Raw genomic sequence first — 23,877 nt, forward strand, 5'->3', positions numbered from 1 at the left:
GATTCCCATATTTTTCTTTTGTTAATGGCATCTCCAATCACCCAGGTTCAAAAAACTTTACTAATATTTGACTCCTTCCTATCTTCTCCTCCTTCTGCTTTTCCCCATCTGAGTCAGAAAGGCTTGTCAATTCTCCCTTCAAAATCTCTTATAATGACCCTCTTCCACTGTCATCACTCTGGTTTAAGCCTCAATTACCTTCCAGCTAGACTACTGCAATAGATCAATCTTTCTGGCCTCCTGTCTCTTGCCATTCCAATTCATATCATATCATTAAAAATTTTTAATTAATATTTCTCATTACTTGTTTGTGTGCATTTTACACAAAAAGGCAGAAGCACTGAATTGTTCTTTAGCAGTAGAGCAATGTCAGCTGCTATTCAAAATAGATTTTTAATAGGATCTCTCCCACATTTCCCAGGACCCAAGCAACTCAAAGATGTTTACTCTCACGTCATACTGGAGGTCTTAGCCTGTGAGATAAGAAAAGTTAAAAAAAAAAAAAAAAAAGGCATACAGATTAGAAACAAAGAAATAAAACCATCTTTATTTATAGACTACATGATGCTCTACATAAAAAATCCCAAGGAATCTTACCCCCAAAAAAAGCTCTGAGAACTCATAAGTGAGTTCAGAAAGTTTACAGAATACAAAGTAAAATCGTGTTTCTATATATAGCAATGAACAATTGGGAATCAAATTTTTCTAAAGTATCCTTTACAATAATACCTCAAATATTAAATAGTAAGGTATTTAAATCTAACAAAATATGTCTAGGACCTGGATGTTAAAACCACAAAACACTGATGAGAGAAAACAAGGATGACCTATTATGTGTATGTATGCCATGTTCATGAATTAGAAGTCTCAATATTGTTAAAATGTCAGTCCTACCCAAACTGACTTATAGACTCAACATAATTCCTAACAAAATTTCAGCAAGATTTTTTTTTGTTAGAAATCAATTCACTAATTTAAAAAGTTATATGGAAAGGCAAAGAAATCAGAATAGCCAAAACAATTTTGAAACAGAACAAAATTGGAAGACTTGGTAATCATTACGGTGTGGTGCTTATGAAATGAAAGACACATAAATCAATGGAACAGAATACAGAGCTCAGAAACAGACCTACACATATATGGTCAATGTTTTTTTTACTTTTTCTTTTTAAATTTTATTGTGGTAGAATGGTCAATTGATGAAGGTGCAAAAGAGGAAAAATGGTCTTTTCAACAAATGATGATAAAACAACTGGGGACACATGCAAAAAAGTAAAACCTCGACCCATTCTTCGTGTATTGTACAAAAATAATTCAAAATGGATCACAGTCCTAAATGTAAAACCTAAAACCATAAAAACTCTAGAAGAAAACAGGGGAAAGATTTTGTGACCTTTTGCTAGGCAAAAATCTTCTAGATATGGCAACAAAACATGATCCACAAAAGGAAAACAAATTGGTAAAACTGAACTTCACCAAAAGTAAGAACTTCTGCTCTTTGAAAAACACTGTTAAGAGAAATGAAAAGACAAGTCACAGAGTGGAAGAAAATAGTTGCAAATCACCTAATGGGTAAAGGACTTGAATGCAAAATTTATATAAAATTGTCAAAATTTAGTAAGACAACCCAATTTTTTTAAATAGGCAAAATATTTGAACAGACATGTGATGGTTAGGTTCATGTGTCAACTTGGCCAGTGATGGTACCCAGCTGTCTGGCCAAGCAAGCACTGGCCTAACTGTTGCTGCGAGGACCTTTATGGCTGGTTAATAAACCAACAGGCTGGTTTATTAAATCATCAGTCAATTGGCTGCAGCTGTGACTGATGATGTCAACGAAGGGCGTGTCTTCCACAATGAGCAAATACAGTCAGCTGGATTTAATACAGTCAGTTGAAGTCTTTTAAGCGAGACAGATAGAGGACCTTCACTTCTTCTTTGACTGACCAGCAAAGTGTTTCCTGAGGAGTTCGTCGAAGTTGCCAGTTCGTTTCCTGAGAAGTTCTTCAAACATTTTCATCGGAGTTGCCAATTTGCTGCCTGCCCTATGGAATTTGGACTCGTGCATACCCCACAGCTGCATGAGACACTTTTATAAATCTTATATTTATAGATCTCTCTCATTGATTCTGTTTCCCTAGAGAACCCTAATTAATACAAGACACTTCACCAAAGAAGATACACAGATATCAAAAAAGCGCAGGAAAAGATATTCAACCTCAACAGTCTTTAGGGAAATGCAAATTAAAACCACAATGAGGCAAGCAAGAAAGGGGTGGGTGGTGCCCGGGTTAACCAACCCCCTCTGCCCCAGCTAATGAACTGGCCCAGCAACTCTCCACCTGACCCATTCCAAGAGACATGCAACCTGCCCCAGGCAGCACCTAGGGACTCCTCCAAGGAGGGAAACAAGGCTGCTCTTTGGAGTAAACTACAATCAATTAGGGATCATTTCTCAGAATCAGGTTAGAAGAGATAGTTCAAATAAATGAGGCCACCATTGCTGCTTTGAACATTTCAGGAGGGGAGAAAGGATTTAAAAGGAATGAAAAAGAACAGCATGCTAGGAGTCAAAGAAAAATCATAAAAAGTCTAGCACTAGGGGTCCTTCTCCTACCAAATGCAAAGACCACTATGATGAGAAGTCTAAGAATCGCTCTAAAAATATAGGGGCCACCAAGGAATAGAAAGAGAAGGATTAAGGCGGCGCTAAAATTTGAAAGATAGGTATGTTTTAGTTACTCCTCCAGGAAAGTAGGTAGAAAGCCAGGAACTGCGTGGACTGGACACCACAGAGCAATCTGACTTTGGGCATACTTCATACAACACTCATGAAACTGCTGAGATCAGTGAAATCTGTAAGTTTTTGCGGCCAGGGGACCCGCGCCCCTCCCTGCCAGGCTCAGTCCCGTGGGAGGAGGGGCTGTCAGCTCCGGGAAGGAGAAGGGAGAACTGCAATGGCAGCCCTTATCAGAAACTCATTCTACTGATCCAAACTCCAACCATAGATAGACTGAGACCAGACACCAGAGAATCTGAGAGCAGCCAGCCCAGCAGAGAGGAGACAGGCATAGAAAAAAAACAACACGAAAAACTCCAAAATAAAAGCGGAGGATTTTTGGAGTTCTGGTGAACATAGAAAGGGGAAGGGCAGAGCTCAGGCCCTGAGGCGCATATGCAAATCCCGAAAAAAAGCTGATCTCTCTGCCCTGTGGACCTTTCCTTAATGGCCCTGGTTGCTTTGTCTCTTAGCATTTCAATAACCCATTAGATCTCTGAGGAGGGCCCTTTTTTTTTTTTTTTAATCCTTTTTTCTTTTTCTAAAACAATTATTCTAAGAAGCCCAATACAGAAAGCTTCAAAGACTTGCAATTTGGGCAGGTCAAGTCAAGAGCAGAACTAAGAGAGCTCTGAGACAAAAGGCAATAATCCAGTGGCTGAGAAAATTCACTAAACACCACAACTTCCCAAGAAAAGGGGGGTGTCCGCACACAGCCATCATCCTGGTGGACAGGAAACACTCCTGCCCATCACCAGATGGAAATTAAAGAAACTGTTGACCAAATTAAAAAGATCCTGGACATTCATAGTACAAGACTAGAGGAAGTTGAACAACGAATCAGTGACCTCGAAGATGACAGAATGGAAAATGAAAGCATAAAAGAAAGAATGGGGAAAAAAATTGAAAAACTCGAAATGGACCTCAGGGATATGATAGATAATATGAAACGTCCGAATATAAGACTCATTGGTGTCCCAGAAGGGGAAGAAAAGGGTAAAGGTCTAGGAAGAGTATTCAAAGAAATTGTTGGGGAAAACTTCCCAAATCTTCTAAACAACATAAATACACAAATCATAAATGCCCAGCGAACTCCAAATAGAATAAATCCGAATAAACCCACTCCGAGACATATACTGATCACACTGTCAAACACAGAAGAGAAGGAGCAAGTTCTGAAAGCAGCAAGAGAAAAGCAATTCACCACATACAAAGGAAACAGCATAAGACTAAGTAGTGACTACTCAGCAGCCACCATGGAGGCGAGAAGGCAGTGGCATGATATATTTAAAATTCTGAGTGAGAAACATTTCCAGCCAAGAATACTTTATCCAGCAAAGCTCTCCTTCAAATTTGAGGGACAGCTTAAATTTTTCACAGACAAACAAATGCTGAGAGAATTTGCTAACAAGAGACCTGCCCTACTGGAGATACTAAAGGGAGCCCTACAGACAGAGAAACAAAGAAAGGACAGAGAGACTTGGAGAAAGGTTCAGTACTAAAGAGATTCGGTATGGGTACAATAAAGGATATTAATAGACAGAGGGGAAAAATATGACAAACATAAACCAAAGGATAAGATGGCCGATTCAAGAAATGCCTTCACGGTTATAACGTTGAATGTAAATGGATTAAACTCCCCAATTAAAAGATATAGATTCGCAGAATGGATCAAAAACAATGAACCATCAATATGTTGCATACAAGAGACTCATCTTAGACACAGGGACACAAAGAAACTGAAAGTGAAAGGATGGAAAAAAATATTTCATGCAAGCTACAGCCAAAAGAAAGCAGGTGTAGCAATATTAATCTCAGATAAAATAGACTTCAAATGCAGGGATGTTTTGAGAGACAAAGAAGGCCACTACATACTAATAAAAGGGGTAATTCAGCAAGAAGAAATAACAATCGTAAATGTCTATGTACCCAATCAAGGTGCCACAAAATACATGAGAGAAACACTGGCAAAACTAAAGGAAGCAATTGATGTTTCAACGATAATTGTGGGAGACTTCAACACATCACTCTCTCCTATAGATAGATCAACCAGACAGAAGACCAATAAGGAAATTGAAAACCTAAACAATCTGATAAATGAATTAGATTTAACAGACATCTACAGGACATTACATCCCAAATCACCAGGATACACATACTTTTCTAGTGCTCACGGAACTTTCTCCAGAATAGATCATATGCTGGGACATAAAACAAGCCTCAATAAATTTAAAAAGATTGAAATTATTCAAAGCACATTCTCTGACCACAATGGAATACAATTAGAAGTCAATAACCATCAGAGACTTAGAAAATTCACAAATACCTGGAGGTTAAACAACACACTCCTAAACAATCAGTGGGTTAACGAAGAAATAGCAAGAGAAATTGCTAAATATATAGAGACAAATGAAAATGAGAACACAACATACCAAAACCTATGGGATGCAGCAAAAGCAGTGCTAAGGGGGAAATTTATAGCACTAAACGCATATATTAAAAAGGAAGAAAGAGCCAAAATCAAAGAACTAATGGATCAACTGAAGAAGCTAGAAAATGAACAGCAAACCAATCCTAAACCAAGTACAAGAAAAGAAATAACAAGGATTAAAGCAGAAATAAATGACATAGAGAACAAAAAAAAATAGAGAGGATAAATATCACCAAAAGTTGGTTCTTTGAGAAGATCAACAAGATTGACAAGCCCCTAGCTAGACTGACAAAATCAAAAAGAGAGAAGACCCATATAAACAAAATAATGAATGAAAAAGGTGACATAACTGCAGATCCTGAAGAAATTAAAAAAAGTATAAGAGGATATTATGAACAACTGTATGGCAACAAACTGGATAATGTAGAAGAAATGGACAATTTCCTGGAAACATATGAACAACCTAGACTGACCAGAGAAGAAACAGAAGACCTCAACCAACCCATCACAAGCAAAGAGATCCGATCAGTCATCAAAAATCTTCCCACAAATAAATGCCCAGGGCCAGATGGCTTCACAGGGGAATTCTACCAAACTTTCCAGAAAGAACTGACACCAATCTTACTCAAACTCTTTCAAAACATTGAAGAAAATGAAACACTACCTGACTCATTTTATGAAGCTAACATCAATCTAATACCAAAACCAGGCAAAGATGCTACAAAAAAGGAAAACTACCGGCCAATCTCCCTAATGAATATAGATGCAAAAATCCTCAACAAAATACTTGCAAATCGAATCCAAAGACACATTAAAAAAATCATACACCATGACCAAGTGGGGTTCATTCCAGGCATGCAAGGATGGTTCAACATAAGAAAATCAATCAATGTATTACAATACATTAACAAGTCAAAAGGGAAAAATCAATTGATCATCTCAATAGATGCTGAAAAAGCATCTGACAAAATCCAACATCCGTTTTTGATAAAAACACTTCAAAAGGTAGGAATTGAAGGAAACTTCCTCAACATGATAAAGAGCATATATGAAAAAACCACAGCCAGCATAGTACTCAATGGTGAGAGACTGAAAGCCTTCCCTCTAAGATCAGGAACAAGACAAGGATGCCCGCTGTCACCACTGTTATTCAACATTGTGCTGGAAGTGCTAGCCAGGGCAATCCGGCAAGACAAAGAAATAAAAGGCATCCAAATTGGTAAAGAAGAAGTAAAATTGTCATTGTTTGCAGATGATATGATCTTATATCTAGAAAACCCTGAGAAATCGACGATACAGCTACTAGAGCTAATAAATTTAGCAAAGTAGCAGGATACAAGATTAATGCACATAAGTCAGTCATGTTTCTATATGCTAGAAACGAAAAAACTGAAGAGACACTCAAGAAAAAGATACCATTTTCAATAGCAACTAAAAAAATCAAGTACCTAGGAATAAACTTAACCAAAGATGTAAAAGACCTATACAAAGAAAACTACATAACTCTACTAAAAGAAATAGAAGGAGACCTTAAAAGATGGAAAAATATTCCATGTTCATGGATAGGAAGGCTAAATGTCATTAAGATGTCAATTCTACCAAACTCATCTACAGATTCAATGCAATCCCAATCAAAATTCCAACAACCTACTTTGCAGACTTGGCAAAGCTAGTTATCAAATTTATTTGGAAAGGGAAGATGCCTCGAATTGCTAAAGACACTCTAAAAAAGAAAAACGAAGTGGGAGGACTTACACTCCCTGACTTTGAAGCTTATTATAAAGCCACAGTTGCCAAAACAGCATGGTACTGGCACAAAGATAGACATATAGATCAATGGAATCGAATTGAGAATTCAGAGGCATGGTATGTGAATATATCTCAATAAAATGAAGATTAAAAAAAAAAAATAAGCAGTAGCAAAAATCTTAAAATATTTTTAAAAAAATAAAAATAAATTACCTGGAAAAGCTTGGGTTAATTTATTTTATAGTGAACATCTGTACTTGCCCAATGTCTTGGAATGAAAAAGTTAACGTTATTCACTCTATGGCAATAAAAAACAGAATCTCTAAAAAGTATATTTGTAGACCTATAAAGAATTACTAATAAAGATTTAAATTAAAAAAAAAAAAAAAAAAAAAGATAGGCAGCATTCTCAGTAGAGGCAGCAGCACCAGTTTTTGCTCTAGCTCTACCTCCAGCTCTGACTCCAGCATCACCATGGGCTCAGGTTATGGCAGCAGTGGTTCCAGCTCCTCTGAGGCCTCGAACCACTCATGAAGTTTCAGAACATCCCACAGGTCCAGCTCTAGCAGCTCCTAGGATTCTCTGAGACCTTTCTGGCACAGACATAATAGGTAGCATTCTGCTCCAATTCCAAACCATCCAAAAGAGATGAAAAGGAAAAAGAGACCTTTCTCTAAACCCACCAAAGTACACATTGGAAGGCTCACCTGGAATGTGACCAAGGATCAAATCATGGAGATATTTTCCACCTATGGGAAAATTTAAATGATTGACAAGGCCATAGAAAGGACGCATCCTCATGTATCCAAAATCTATGCCTATGTTGAGTTTGAGAATCTGGATGAAGCCGAGAAGGCACTGAAACACATGAACGGAAGACTAATAGATGGCCAGGAGATCGCTGCTCCAGCTATGCTGGCCCCTGGCCTCCACCACCCTGCATGCAATTCAGCCATCCCATCAGAATGTGGCCACTATATCCCAGATGGTACAGAGGTCACCCCCATGGATGAGGAGATCCTGCTCTTCAAGACACAGGTCTCCTGTGTGCTGGCAATCTAGTCCCCTGGCTGCTGCCACCACAAAAGCCCTCCAGCTCCAACTCCTCACAATAAAGCAGAGCTGCAGAAGCTTTTTGCCCCCAGTAACTTACATCCCATCCTAATAAATTGCATCACTTTTTCTGCAGAAATGGGTAGGTAGGAAAGAAAACCCCTAACTCAGGGGCAGGATTCTAAGATAGCAATTGAGACATTTCCTCTGAAAGCTGTTCGGGCTGCAGAAGTGTTGGTTTGGGGCTGTCCCTATAAAGATGCCCTCCAGTGTTTCTGGCTAGAAAGCTCACCAGTTCCCAATTCCAGAGAGAGAGAGTTCAAAGGCAAAGCCAGCAGGAGCAACAAGCAAGGCTGCAGGGTGGTAGTGCTGCTCCCACCTTGAGCATATTTCTCCTTTCCTCAAATGACTTGGGACTAGTCTGGTGGCCTGGCTGTGTCCCTTGTGCTTTGCAGGCCCTTAAAGAGCACAGGGTGCATCTGCCTTTCCTGTTGGCCTCATTCCGAGTCCATCTGCTTCAAGTCCTCTCCTGATCCTTAAAGAGAACACCCAAGAAGAGCCCCTCTCTCTCGCACTGGGCTAGTTGCCACCCACTGCAGCCATCAGTCATGGTGGTCTTGCAGGCTAACTATGCAAAGTGTAATTGCTTTTTAGGCTTTTATTGGACAGTCAGTACTATAAAATTTCTGTTATAAATTTTAACATTGCAGCATTTTCGATAACATTGTACTTTTTTATACAGAAATATCTGTATTAAATAAACCTAGGATGAAAAAGCAAGAAACAAAAACATAACAACCACAATGAGATAAAACTATATATCTCTAGGAATGGTTAAAAAAGAAAGAGAGAGGGAAGGAAGGAAGGAAGGAAGGAAGGAAGGAAGGAAGGAAGGGAGGGTAACAAGTGCTAAAGACATCCAGAATAATTGGAAATCTCTTAAGTTGCTGATGGAATGCAAACTGACAGTCTGGCAGTTTTTTATAAAGTTAAATACACTTTTACCATATGACCCAGCAACTCCACCCATAGGTAGTGAAAATTAAATGAAAACCTGTGTTCACACAAAACCTAAACACAAATGTTTATTGTGGCTTTACTGGTAATCACCAAAAACTAGAAACAACTCAAATGTTAAATTGGTGAACAGGTAAACTGTGGTACATCCATACAATGAACTACAACCTAAAAATAGAAAGGAAGAATACTGCTAAATACAGTCACATGGATGAATCTCAAATGCATTATGTGAAATGAAAGAAACCAGACTCAAAAGGCTACATACTGTATGATTTCATTTATATGACATTATGGAGAAGTCAAAATTATAGTAACAGAAAATAGATCAGTGGTAACCAGGAGTTGAGGGTGAGGGTAGGGGTTGATTACAATGGGGCAACACCTAGGCGATGGAACTATTCTGTATACAATTGTGGTGGTAGTTAACAGAGCTTCTAGGTATTTGGCAAAACTCAGAACTTTATACTAAAAAAAAAAAAAAGCAAATTTTACTTTATGTAAATTACAAAAGATTTTTTAAAATCACTTTTAAAACTACATTCTAAAATGTTAAAAAAAAAAATTTTTCCCAGGTCCCTCCTATAGAATAATGTCTAAACTTCCTAGCCAGATTCTTGATACTACCATCTGACCTTCATTTATCTTTTATATTCATCTACTATTTCTCTAGACAAACACCCATACAATTTTTCTATAATTTCAAGGGCAATTAATGTTTCTAATAAGCCAATGTTTCTAGGGGTCTGCCCACTTCTCCACCCTCAGAGAATAAGGGGCTATATCCTGTCCCATTTGAGAATGGAGGATGGATGGAGAGCAGAAGCTAATTATGTTACATTCTAATTCCTATTATTGTGGAACACATTATCACAGGATTTTACTATAGTTTATTTATTTGCCACATAACCCATTTTTCTATTTATAAATTGTGATTCTAAATACATATTTTTTAACTTTCCATAAAATTCCTTCATCTTATAAAGCAAGATATCCCTATATTAACAACAGTTAAAACTTTAGGCTTTCCTCATGTCAATATAAAGACATTAAGGACATCACAACTTTGGACTGATGAGATCCTAGTGAGGTCATTCTGTACAAATGCATCCAAGAGTCATATTCTTTAGATACTTGGTTTGAAAGTAAGCATGCAATATTTTTTGTTTCCATAAATAGTTTTCAGTACAGAATCTTGCTTAGCTTTTACGCCAATGAGATAATTAAGAACCACCAGCACCTGTTAATGGGAACTAAGTGGTATATGCAAAATTATCCTAATTTAAATTAACCCTGCTCCACAGACTATTACCTAGTACTCCTAACTGATTTTGCTACTGTGGCAGTTACAATCAAAAGCCTTTCAGCATCCAACAGAGAACAATCCTAGACTACAACAAACTCACGGGCAGCAGGCTACATGGCAGCTGGAGTAACTTACTGCTTCTTTCCAAACTCCTCGCAGAAAATGTATCATCACCTTTACCCATTACTTACCAGTTTCTGGCCAAACCTACACCTATGGAATAATAAATCATAGGTGGAAGGAGAAAGATCATAACAGAATCTCCTTACTGTGTTGCTCTCAACTCTGAAAAAGATATAGTGACCTATATTTCACTACTGCTAAATATACTCTGAGTCCCAAAAAGGTTGAATTATAAATTCTTATATTTAATCATTACTGCCTAGCTCCTGGGATTTACAAGTCAAAATAGCTTACTTAACTTTGTTGTCCTTATAACAAGGCAAACTTCTAGAAAGCTAGTAAGCCAAAATTGTAAAGGGAGCATGTCAATCTATGACCTCTTTTCTTGTGTAGTGGATGACTCAATTATATGCCCCACATTGTTCTTAATCTGAAAAAACTAGCCGTCTGAGGGGAGGGTAAAAACCTTTCCATTTGTGAGGCAATGGAGGATGGCAGATCCCAACCCTTTTGCAGACCCCACATCCAGAGGTAGATTTATCTAGAAATTAATGAATCTTAAGCTTCAGGGCCCCTCTTTTGCACAGGCCCCCAAGGTCCAATATCTAATTTTCTATTTAAATAAATGTTTTTCTTAGAGAGGGCCCCCTAAATTGTATAAGCTTCAGGCCCCACAGAATCTGAATTTGCCTTGCCCATATCATAGAAAGTGAGCTTTTAGTACGTATTACTTGAGAAAATAATTCAAAATAATTCAAAATAATCTGAACCCAGTAATACTAATAAATTTGTATTTTATTAATTAAAAGAGTATCCAGCATGTTATTCATGGTATAAATTTTGTTAGCACTAAATAGATCTAAATTATAATGTTTGCGGCACATTTGGATTTTGGACTCTTGGACCCGTTGCAGTAACTCTACCAGGAATTCACAGACCACAGAAGAGAAATGACAAAATTAAATTTTAAGTTAGCTCAGACAAGACTGCCAGCACTAGAGATATAGCTATAGAAGCTGATTATCTTTACAAGAAAAAAAAAAAACAAAAACATTTTATTTCCCTGCATTAAAGATAGAGAATGATTCCTTCACAATGGGTATACAAAGTACAGCATAATGTGCTGTCATTTTTCTCAGGCTAAAGTAATAAACCAGGTGACAGCTGCAATCACCCTCATTATCCCCCACTGTATTCCTTACCAGCAATGTCAGCTTCTCTGTTTCTGAAACAGCCCAAAGTAGTCTTTCAAATGGCTGTTGAAATGAAACTGGCTTGTGCATAAAGGGAAATGAGGCCTGGAAGGGCACTGAGCCAGTACGAGACTGGCCCCCTAAGAGACAGTGTGGTAGTAAGGTACAGAGAGCTACAGGTTATTAGCCTGGGAAACTTATCATTTATGGGACATGGATGAGACTGAGGACAATGAAAACAAGAGAGCCTTCATTTCTGCAGAGCCTTGAAGCCATTTGATGAAATCAGATGTAAGGTACATGAAGGAAACATTTCTTTTAAGGGAATTCATTCCTTAATAACTTAATAGAGTTTAATGACATCTCTAAGCAGACACTACTAATTCCATGTGTAGAGAACTCCATGGCATTTGCACAATGATAGTCTCAAAGTATCTCCACCAAGATATTTATCAACTGCAGAGGGAAAGACAGTAACTTTACATTGGAGCAAACTGGCAGAAACCACTTTAACCAAGTACTCAAGGTCAAATCATTAGTAATAATATCTATTTACATCATGATGCACTGAGAAGGACATGACATCATTTCTGTGGTATTCTTCCCTAAAATACATAATCTCAGTCCAATGATGAGAAAGCATCAGACAAATCTCAAATTGAGGTACAACTGACAAGATAATTGAGGCCATGCCCCAATCAAGTTGCAAAGTGAGAAGCTTCAGGGTTCCATCTACCCACAGAAGCTTTGAAGAACAGGCAAGAACTGGCAGAAACATCTTTCTCAAAGGTCCAGAAAAGAGTTCAAGAATTGCAGAAATAAGGTGAACACCAAATCAAGATAAAGACTACTTAAAAGTAGTAGGATCTCCTGGTGCCCATCCTCACCGGCTTGGTGGTGCCAGCCTGCACCCCCAGCACAGGACCCTAGGCACAATTCTGGAGAAAGCAAAGTAACCCTTACGCACATACTAGGAGCATGTATGTCTGGCACAGTCTCTCTGTTAGTGGCCTGAGGGAATGAACTAGGACACTCATCACAAGCTCGCCATCCCAGGACTTACCCTGTATGTAGAAGACAACTCACAGAGCTCTCCTACAGAACACTATGGGATAGCAGTAAAGTTGTGAATGCCTGGAACAACGGATGCTGAATGTAGGACATACTATGCAGTGCATGGGACCATGAGGAAACTGATTGCTAAGAAAGAGGGGATGGTTATATCTGTGTACTGGGGAAATTCCTAGGGACACACACATATGCCTAAGATAAGATGCATGTACACAAAATATCAGGGAGGTCCCTATGCTTTGGCCTAGAACTATTCTCTAAACTCATTGTATGGATAAACCCTGAAGGAGAGCACTAGCACAAGTCAATCTGCGAGGTGCTTTCTTTTTCTCCTTCTCTATTATTTTTTGTTTGTTTGTTAGCTCCAGGCATTCAAGGAAAGCTCTATCGTAACACTAGCCGGATACAAGCTTAAGGAACAGATGCTTCATAGTCTAAGTTCCAGAGATAACACATTAAAATATCAAAATGTCCAGGTTTCAACAAAATATTAAAAAACACACAAAAAAACAGAAAGCAATGGCCCATGCAAAGGAGAAGATTAAATCATTAGAAATCAATGATGAGAAGGACTAGACCTGGGACACAGCAAAGACTTTATTTAAAAAAAAAAAAAAAGTGTTCAAAGAGCTAAAGGAACTAACATGGACAAAGAACTAAAGGGAATCAGGAAAATGATAGATGAACACAACAGAATGTTAATAGAGAGATGGAAATTACAAAAATGAACCAAACAGAACTGAAGACCACAATAACAGAAATCAGAAATTCCCTAAAGGGGTTCAACAGCATATTGGAGCTGACAGAAGAATGAAGCACTGACCTTGAAGATAAGACAATTGAAATCATCCAGTTTGAGGAGCAGAAGAAAGAAAAAATGAAGAAAAATGAACAAAAACATTGGTACATCAAGTGTACCAATATATGTACTATGAGGATCTGAGAAGAATAGAGAGAGAAAGGGGCAGAGAGACTATTCAAAGAAATAATGGCTGTAAACTTCCCAAATTTAATGAAACACATGAATATACACGTCACACAGTGAATGTCAAACAGGATAAACCCAAAGAGACTCTTCCACAGCATGTTATAATCAAACTGTCAAATGCAAAGATAAAGAGAGAATTCTGAAAGCCACAAGACAGAAGCAGTGTGTCAATACAAGGGAGTCTCAGTAAGTTTAAGTGCTGAGTTCTCCACAGAAACCACTGAGGCAAGAAGGCAGTGGGATAACATAAATAAAGTGCTGAAAGCAAAATATTACCAACCAAGAATTCTACATCCAAAAAAACTGCCTTTCAAAAATGAGGAAGAGAAATACTGTCAACTGAGAATTATATATCCAGAAAAACTGTCCTTCAAAAATGAGGGAGAATTTAAAATATTTTCAGACAAACACAATGTTTGTGAACAAGATACCTACTCTACAAGAAATACTAAAGGGAGCACTGCAGGCAGTTTTTCTCTTTCAGTATCTTAAATACATCATAGCACTGCCTTCTCACTCCATGGTTGCTACTGATTTGGAGATTTGTTTGATTAATAATTAGTTGTTTTAATTCCTGTATCTCAGTTGAAGTGTAAGTTTGTTCCTTTGACTGGGCCACATCTTCGTTTTTCCTGAGGTGACTCAAAATCTTTTGTTGTCTAGGCATCTGGTTTCCTTGATGACCCCAACCAGATTTTCCCAGACCAGATGGGTCCAGGTCTCAGAAGGAAGATGTAATCAGTATCAAGTTTCCCTGAGGAGCAGGTTGTCCGACTTTCCCGTGCAGCCTCTAGACTCCGTGCCTTTCCTACCCTGCCCAGCAGGTGGTGCTTGTCAGCCCGCAGCTTCCCACCAGCGTAAAGAGGTATGATCCCTTTAATTCACAGTGAACGCTGTCCTGGCCAGGGCCCAAGGGTGTCAGAAGCCAAGCTTAAGGTGTTTCTGGGTAGTTTTTTTTCCCCCAGGCTCTGGGGTCTGAGCTCTCTGAGGGAGGGCTGCCACTTGAGCTGGGACCTGCCCCCTTTTTCTTAGGGACGATACATCCCCCAGGGAGTTATCTTCTAAACTTGAATTCCTTCTTTGTCTCTCTGACTCTCCTAACTCCAACCTTGCCTGGGTCAGTGTTGACAACTGAACATGCCTGAGGCTTTCTCTATGAGAGAAAAAAAAAAGGAAAAAGAGCAAAAGCCCCTTTTCAGAGCCATTCCCCAGCCCCTCAGTTTTGCTGGTCAACCAGTGTTTGTACCCAGTTCTCTGTGCCCCCTTTCTTGGAATACAGCTATTTCCCAATATTCTGAGCTCAGCCATCTCCAAAAGCCTCTGCTTTCATTTCGTTATGTATTTTTTTTTCCATCAGCCCTGCCTCCTCTCTACCAGGAGGAAACCTCAGATTCCTGCTTGCTCAGGGTTTATCAGTGTTTGTACCTTGTATTCAATAGTCCAACTTTGTTAAATGAAAATCGCAACTGGAGTTTGGTTGAGCTACATTCCCTTGCTCCTGGCAGGGACTGCTTCTTTACCCACAGCAAAGTTTTGCAACTCAGACTGCCGTGCCTGGGGGAAGGGGCACTGGCTCTACAATTTTACTTACCATTTGTATGCTGCAATCTCAGCTGTTCCACCCATTCCTGACTGGTGTATGATGTATGAACAGTCACAAATGTCCCCCAACAGTTGTTCCAGACTATTTACTAGTTGTTTCTGGCTATTTACTAGTTGCTCTAGAGGACTAACTAAATTCCACACCTCTCTATGCCGCCATCTTGCCCTGCCTTAAGCCCTTGATCTTAAGCCTTGCTCTTGTGAAACTTACGGCAGTAAAGGGGAGGCTAAGCCCACCTATAATTATGCCTAAGAGGCACTTTCAGAAAACCTCTTTTGTTGCTCAGGTGTGGCCTTTCTCTCTCTAAGCCCAACTCTGCAAATAAATTCAATATCCTCCCCTCTAGGTGAGGCATGATTCCCAGGGAAGTGAGTCTCCCTGGTGACGTGGAATATGACTCCCAGGAATGAGCCTGGCCCTGACATTGAGGGATTGAAAATGCCTTCTTGATCAAAAGAAGAAAAAGAAAGGTAACAAAATAAGGTTACAGTAGCTAAGAGATATCAAATAGAGACGAGAGGCTATCTTAGAGGTTACTCTTTTGCAAACTCTAGTCAGATATCCCAAATGGCCACAATATGCCAAGCCCTAACCAACAGTAGCCCCAAAATACCTAGGTCCCTATCTGAGACTCAATAAAAGTTTCACTCACTAAGTTTACTTTTCAGAAACTTAAATCCCCCAGAAAGTTCCTATGGCAGAGAAGTACCAAAACCCAGAGGCAACAGCCTCTCCAAGAAATCAACCAGATGCATCCTCCTTCACCATAATGTTAACACCCCTTTTCAATATGAACAAGTTAGGGTGGTCACTGACATCCCTAGACATCACTAGACATCCCTGAAGATTGGGAAAGTAATTAAATGAGAGGAAGGGGTAGCAATAGACAATATAGGATTTAACAAAGGATAATGAATACTGAATGTTTATATATATATAGAGAGAGAGAGAGAGAGAAAGAGATGCTAGAATATTAGAATAGCTAGAAGGAAACAGTGGAAATGGTGGAACTGTAGCCCATAACATTCTTTGAAATTTGCTCCACAGCTTCTCATTAAATTGTACTTTGAAAGTTATCACCTTTCTGTATATATGGTATATTTCACAACAAAAAAAAATGTAAAAAAGAAAAAAAGAGAGACAATGACAATTAAATGCAATACATGAACCTAGGTGGGATCTAACAAGGGAAGAGTAAAGGCTCAAAAGGACATGACTGGGACATAAGAAAAAATTGGAATATAGACTGTGAGCTTTATATCAATGTTAAATTTCTTGAATCAGATAACTGCACTTAAAAGGTGGTTATATAAGTGAAAATCCTTGGTCTTAGGAAATGTACATGGCAGTATTAAGTGTTCAAAGAGCATGATGTATGCGACCTATACTCAAGTGTTCAGAAATTGGACCGATAAACACTGAGAGATGGATAAATAGACAGATGGATTGATACATAGATGGACTGATAGAATGATAAGGCAAATGGGGCAAAATGTTAAAATTGGTGGATCTGTGTGGCCCTCTCTCTCTAGCTAAGCCAACTTGGCAGGTGAAATCACTGCCCTCCCCCCTACGTGGGATCAAACACCCAGGGGAGTGAATCTCCCTGGCAACGTGGAATACGACTCCCGGGGAGGAATGTAGACCCGGCATCGTGGGATGGAGAACATCTTCTTGACCAAAAGGGGGAAATGAAAGGAAATGAAATAAGCTTCAGTGGCAGAGAGATTCCAAAGGGAGCCGAGAGGTCACTCTGGTGGGCACTCTTACGCACAATATAGACAACCCTTTTTAGGTTCTAATAAATTGGGGTAGCTGGTGGTAGATACCTGAAACTATCAAACTACAACTCAGAACCCATGAATCTTGAAGACGATCGTATAAAAATGTAGCTTATGAGGGGTGACAGTGGGATTCGGAAAGCCATAAGGACCACACTCCCCTTTGTCTAGTTTATGGATGGATGAGTAGAAAAATGGGGGAAAGAAAAAAACAAACAACGGCACCCAGTGTTCTCTTTTATTTTAATTGCTCTTTTTCACTTTAATTATTATTCTTGTTATTTTTCTATGTGTCTGGTAATGAAGGTGTCAGGGATTGATTTTGGTGATGAATGTACAACTATGTAATGGTACTGTGAACAATAGAATGTACGATTTGTTTTGTCTGACTGCATGGTATGTGAATATATCTCAATAAAATAAGTATTTTAAAAAATTGGTGGATCTGGGTATCAGGGGCTGGGAGTAGTGGTATGTTGAAGTTGTCTGTATGGGGTTTGGCTTATTTTTGTAACTTTCCTGCAAGCTTGAAAATAATTCTAAATAAAAAGTAAAACAAATAAATAACTGATCAATACCCACCAGAAATGTCAAGATTATTAAAGAAAAAGAACGAGAAACTTTTATAAAATACAGAGAATGTGGAAAAATAACACCTAAAATGCAACATGAGATCATGGATAGAAACCTAGTGGGTGGACAAACTGGTGCAATACCTCTTTAGTTTAGTTAATAGTTTTGTATCAGTGTTAATTTCCTGGAGTTGTACTGTGGTTATATATGATGAAAACATTAGGGAAAGCTGGGTGAAGGATATATGGAAACTCTCTGCACTAGTTTTGCAATTCTTCTGTAAGTCTAAAATGACATCAAAATAAAAACTTTTTTAAACTGTGCAGATAATTTATTGGAGGAGATGGAACTTTGAGCCCAAAGGAGCAAGGGGGCATTTAGGAAATTAACATCTTTAGGTATAAACGTGGCTGGACCAAGACAAATTTATAGGAAACATGGAGACATTGACATAGTTTGCGGTCCTGGTAAATTCTTCATACGAAACCTCTGGGTTTCAATATGCTTAACATCACAGAATAGGAAATAATGGATTAAGGTGTATTAGTTCAGGAACTTGTTTCTCAGAACTTGATTTCCCTAGTAACAAACTAATTGAAAAGTTTTTAAGTCTATAAGATCAAGAGTAAGTAAATTAATATAAACAGGGGTCTTGTTAGGGTGATGGAATTATGGATTTTTTTTCTCTTTTCTCTATTTTCTAAGTTTACCATTATTCAGTTATATTATTTTTTCATTATTTAAAAGTAAAACTACAATAGAGATTTAAACTCATTTCCCCTAAAAGTACAAAGAGTGAAAAGACTCTGGATCAGAGGTAAGCAATCACTGAGACACTTAAATTCCTAACAATATGAAAGCCTTTTAATAAAGGGTAACTATTTCCTATTTAGAGATAGTAGGTCAGATTTGGATTTCTATTTCCCTTAATTCTATTCCCATTGCTGCTGCCTTAGTTCATCCTCCCACCTCTCACCTGGACCACTGTCCCACAATACTGACTCAATGCTAGGCCTGCAATTTTACATATGTGGGCTTATTTTGACAGCTTTTGTTTTTCTTATTGACTCATGTTCATGATTGTGATTTTTATGTTGTGCATTTCATGATATTCACATTTTATCACTGTAAAACTAATTTCTAATTTATAAAATGGAATTAAATATAACTGGGACCTGCAGAGTTTGAGAATCACTGGACCTTAGCACCATTTCCAGCTTCCTCTTTTACATACTCTTTGATTAGACATTTCATTGAGCACCTATCATGTACTTCTCACTCATCCTCCACTCCAGGTAAACTGGACCACTTTCTGTATCGTGAATATGTTCTGTACTCGACTTCTTTAGTGCCTTGGCTCTATTAGAACCTTTACCTGGAATGCCTTTCCTCTTCATTTCACCTTGTTAAAATACACTTATCCTTCAAGGAACAACTGCATAAAAAGCCTTCCAAATCCTCTCCCTCTCTCACCTTTCCATTCTCCCAATTCATTTCTTTTTCTTCTGCGTTCTCAGTGGGGCTTGGATTACATACTCCCATTTGCTCTCATGTTACAGTCATTTGTGTACATTCCTTAAGAGCATCTTTTTATTCCATACAGAGTTGTATATAATAGGCACTGAATTATTGAGAGTTTAGCTGAAAGAACAAACTTTTTGTTTGATGGGATAAGTACCTATAACAACCAATTCCAACATCCTGATAATTCTGACTTTCCTTAAATAAAAGAGCTCACAAATGTCCATATCTAGCTTGAGACACTGCTGATAATTTTTCCTAATGGAGACTAAACCAAGAGAACCAACTTTTGTGTCTGACTTAAGCTTGAAAATAGAGATAAGCATCTATAACCATAAAAAAGGCCAAGCTATTTGTTGATTTATGGGCTGGTTATCTCAAACTCCCCAGTGAATAGTTACTCAACTCAAACAATTTCCTGAGGGTTGGACTTTGGCAGCTTCCAGTTATTACCTCATGCACAACAGGAAGAATTGTACATCGATAAAGGACAAAAGTCTTATTTTTCCTACTATAAGAACTGAGAAAACTGTCATTTCAACAAATTTGTCAGAAACCAGTTGGAAAGAAAATAAAAAGGAAGACAATATTTCACTTTGTCATAACTGAAACTGCAAGAAACAAGATGTGACAGTTGCAGGCTACTTAGTCTCTCCTTACAAAGATCCAGAGCTGTATAGATAATTTACTGCTGTGTAAGGGAGGCAGCATGGTAATTTAAATAACATAATGGTTAAAAGTGCAGCCTCTGTGGGGTTGACCACTTTGCATGATCTCAGGAGGCATCCATCACGCTCATAGTGGCGATCCAAGGGGTGTCATTCCCAGAGAATATAAGGTGTACAATTTAAGTTATACAACCTGGGTTGTATAACCTAAGATTCCAGGGTAGAACAGGTCTTCACTGGATTATCAAACAGCCATTTCATCTTGGAAAACTACTGAATCTCTCTAACTCTCAGGTACCTCTTCAGTAAAATGGGAATAATAAATAACATCTATCTCATAGAATTTTTATGAGGATTAAATGAGTGTGTGTGTGTGTGTGTGTGTGTATTTATAATTAACCAGTGCCTGGCATGTGGTAAGTGCTCAACAAATCAATAAATGTTTTGGTGATGGTGATGATAATGATGAATAAGATGAACCTACATTCTAATACTGACTCCATCACTTTTAAGCTGTGTTAACTTGGGAAAGTCCCTTAATCTTTCAAAGGCTTCAATGTCCTCATCTATAAACTAGAGAAAAATTTAAAACTGTGAAGATTCAATAAAAGACTGCATCTAAAGTATCTAGTTCAGGCATGGAACAAGGGCAGTGCTCAATAAATGTTGATTCCCTTCCCTCCTCCCTACCCACCAATACAGATCATGACAATCAATAATTGGAAATTCACCTGCCGTGCTTAATATTCTCTTTACTGAAACTAAGGATGTGGGGGAGGAGAAGATTATATGAGGAGTGTGGGCTTTGGGTAAAGAGATCGGGGTTCAAGTTTTGGTATACCATTTACTAGCTGGAATAAATGTGATTATTTGAGAGAATTCAACAAAATAATGTGTGCAAATAGTTTGATGGCAGATACAAAATAGGAGTTCTACAAACAGTAGCTATGATTATGATGATTGATCATCCCCTTTACCACCCTCTCTCTCTCTCTCCCTTTCTCTCTCATACAGACAGACACACATAGATACACTTACTTTGAAAATTCCATGAGATTAACAATGGAATGAAGTTCTGCTACATGTTACAAAATGACTAACCTTGAAGACCTTATGCTAAATGAAATAAGCCAGACACAAAAGGAAAAACATGAAATACCTGTAATAAGCAAAGACATAGAGACAGAAAGATTACCGGTTATCAGGGGCTGGAAGAGGAAGGGAGATGCGGAGTGTTCTAGTTTGCTAATGCTGCCAGAATGCAAAACACCAGAGATGGATTGCCTTTTATAAAAGGGGTTTATTTGGTTACACAGTTACAGTCTTAAGGCCATCAAGTGTCCAAAGTAACACATCAACAATTGGGTACCTTCACTGGAGGATGGCCAATGGTGTCCGGAAAACCTCTGTTAGCTGGGAAGGCAAGTGGCTGGCGTCTGCTCCAAGTTCTAGTTTCAAAATGGCTTTCTCCCAGGACATTCCTCTCTAGGCTTCAGTTCCTCAAAAATGTCACTCTTAGTTGCACTTGGGGTATTTGTCCTCTCTCAGCTTCTCCAGAGCAAGAGTGCTTTCAATGGCCATCTTCAAACTGTCTCTCATCTGCAGCTCCTGTGCTTTCTTCAAAGTGTTCCTCTTGGCTGTAGCTCCACTGCAAAACATCACTCACAGCTGCACTGAGTTCCTTCTGTTATGTCAGCTCATTTATATGGCTCCACTGATCAAGGCCCACCCTAAATGGGTGGGCCACGCCTCCACGGAAATTATCTCATCAGAGTTATCACCTACAGTTGGGTGGGGTGCATCTCCAAAGACACTCAAAGAAATCTAATCAAAACTGATAAGTCTGCCCACACAAGATTACATCAAAGATAATGGCATTTGGGGGACACAATACATTCAAACTGGCACAGGGAGTTATTTATGTAATGGGTACAGAGTCTCCGTTTGGGGTGATGAAAAGTTTTGGTAATGGATGATGGTGATGGTAGCACAATATTGTGAATGTAGTTAATATCACTGAATTGTACACATGACAGTATTTAAAATGGGAAATTTTGCGTTGTATATTTGTTACTCCAATGAAATTTTTTTTAATTCCATAAGATTAAACTATAGTTGACATCACAAAATTAAAGTCATATCAAAACAGGGGAAAAATATATTTTAAAAATAATGCATTGCCAATACAATTCACCTAAACCATTGCAATAACTTCCTAACTGTTCTTCCCCCTCTAATCCTATCTATACAATATTGCCAAAAGCACACACTGATCAATCATTACTCAGCTCAAAAACTTCAGTGTCTCTCCTCTCAATACAGTCAAAACACCAGGCCTTGAATGAAGCCTTCCACAATCTTATTCCATGTATATTTCCAACCTTATCTACTACTAGTCCCCTTAAAAACACACCAAAAAGGTTTGTTCTGTGTATTTACCCAACATTTTGGTCAATAAGGAATGCTCTCCCCTTCTCAACCTTTATCTTTACCAGTTCTACTTAATATTATCACTCCTTTCCACTCAGCAAACCTGTCTGAAGAAGCCATTTCCCCTGGCAACTTATAATAATGACTAATGATAATCACACCTTATAAGGAAGGAGTAATCACTTATATTAATTCATTTCCCAAACAGTGGTATTTTAAAATTACCAGTCCCCACCACCACCACCATATTGGGACTAATCTCATTAGCTCATTAATCTGTACTTAATCAGTACATCAGTACTTTATTATCATACAATGTAGAAAGTTACATTGCCTTACATTCAACAGATGCTCAACACTTGTTAAATAAAAAAAAAAAAATGAAGAACTAAACTTTGTGAAACAAATCAAACTTGAATTTTTCAGTTTAGACATAACTCAGTTTGGGGCACTACCAGTCATATCAATTGGAATTGATATCAATTCCAATACCCTTGTGTTTCCAAGAGATCTATGACTCTATAATCAAATTTATGGCCAGTAAGACAAACATGACTTCCTTTCTCAATCATACTGCCAATATCAGCAAACTGGTAACAGTGGTGTTAAAGAAAAGAAAATCAACAGTAACTAATAATTGTAACTAATAGTAACCAGGCCCCTGGATAGCACTATCAATGCCATACAGTTACCCTATAACCCACCCAGGAACTTAGAGCCAGAGATTTTTTTCCTACATTTTTAAATCAAGAGGGCTATTTTAAAAAAATTAAACACTTAATTGCAATTATAACTATAATTGTTATAAACACATCAGAACTCAAATTATTTTAGCACAAACTGAATAATAAAAGCCTGATGGCTCTATCGACAAGAGGAAAATAGGAGGAGAAGCCAAGACAGCACAGGCTTGACTCATTTCTGCTGGGAGAACACTGGTACTGAATGGCACAAGCAACTCCAGCATGAGAGCAAACACATGACTGGGAAGGTGACAGAGGATGCCAAGGAAAGAAGGGTATCCATAAAGAAGAACCTCTTTTTTGTGGAGGTGGCAGGGGGGGGTGGCAATGGGGGTGGAGAGATGGGCAAGGATTCCCTGACATCTGCTCTGAAAACCTTGGTAAGATTCAAAAGAAAACATGCTACCAGAGCCCAGGCCTTGAGCCAGTTCAAATCCTAGCTCTACCACTTACAGCCGATGATATTCAGCAAGTTCCCTGGCCTCTCTGGCTTTTTCACCTGTAAAATTATAATATAGTAACTGCCACTTAGTGAACACCGACTATATGTTAGGCAGTGTTCTAGGCACCAGATACACTTTATATCCTTTAATTCTCACAACTAACGCGCCAAGTAGAAATTTTCTTCATTTTACAGAAAAGCTCACATTCTTCCCAACTTCCCAACTATGCAGGGTTGTAATGGGAGTTAGTAAATGCAAAGCACTTAGACCAGCACCTTACACCTGCCACATAGTAGAAGCTCAGGAAATCATTAGTGTATGGGTGCAAATATCATTAGAATAAGTGACTCAATTGAATGGCAATAAAATCCCACAAACAAGTTTAACCTCACATGTCTACCATAA

The 23,877-nt window shown here is 38.4% G+C and overlaps 1 protein-coding gene, 1 long non-coding RNA gene and 1 pseudogene across 10 annotated transcripts in view; 2 read left to right on the plus strand and 1 right to left on the minus strand.

Moving 5' to 3' along the window:
• The window catches only part of USP54 (ubiquitin specific peptidase 54), a 175,335-nt gene that overhangs the window by 82,188 nt on the left and 69,270 nt on the right, over positions 1–23,877 (minus strand). The window lies entirely within an intron of this gene.
• LOC119509941 lies at positions 2,540–8,124 on the plus strand (annotated as a pseudogene).
• LOC119510075 lies at positions 14,379–16,872 on the plus strand. Its single transcript, XR_005211809.1, has 3 exons — positions 14,379–14,575; positions 15,660–15,783; positions 16,846–16,872. It is a non-coding gene; the product is annotated as an uncharacterized LOC119510075 (long non-coding RNA).

This window comes from Choloepus didactylus, chromosome 15 (genome assembly GCF_015220235.1).
Source record: "Choloepus didactylus isolate mChoDid1 chromosome 15, mChoDid1.pri, whole genome shotgun sequence".
Taxonomy (NCBI): domain Eukaryota; kingdom Metazoa; phylum Chordata; class Mammalia; order Pilosa; family Megalonychidae; genus Choloepus; species Choloepus didactylus.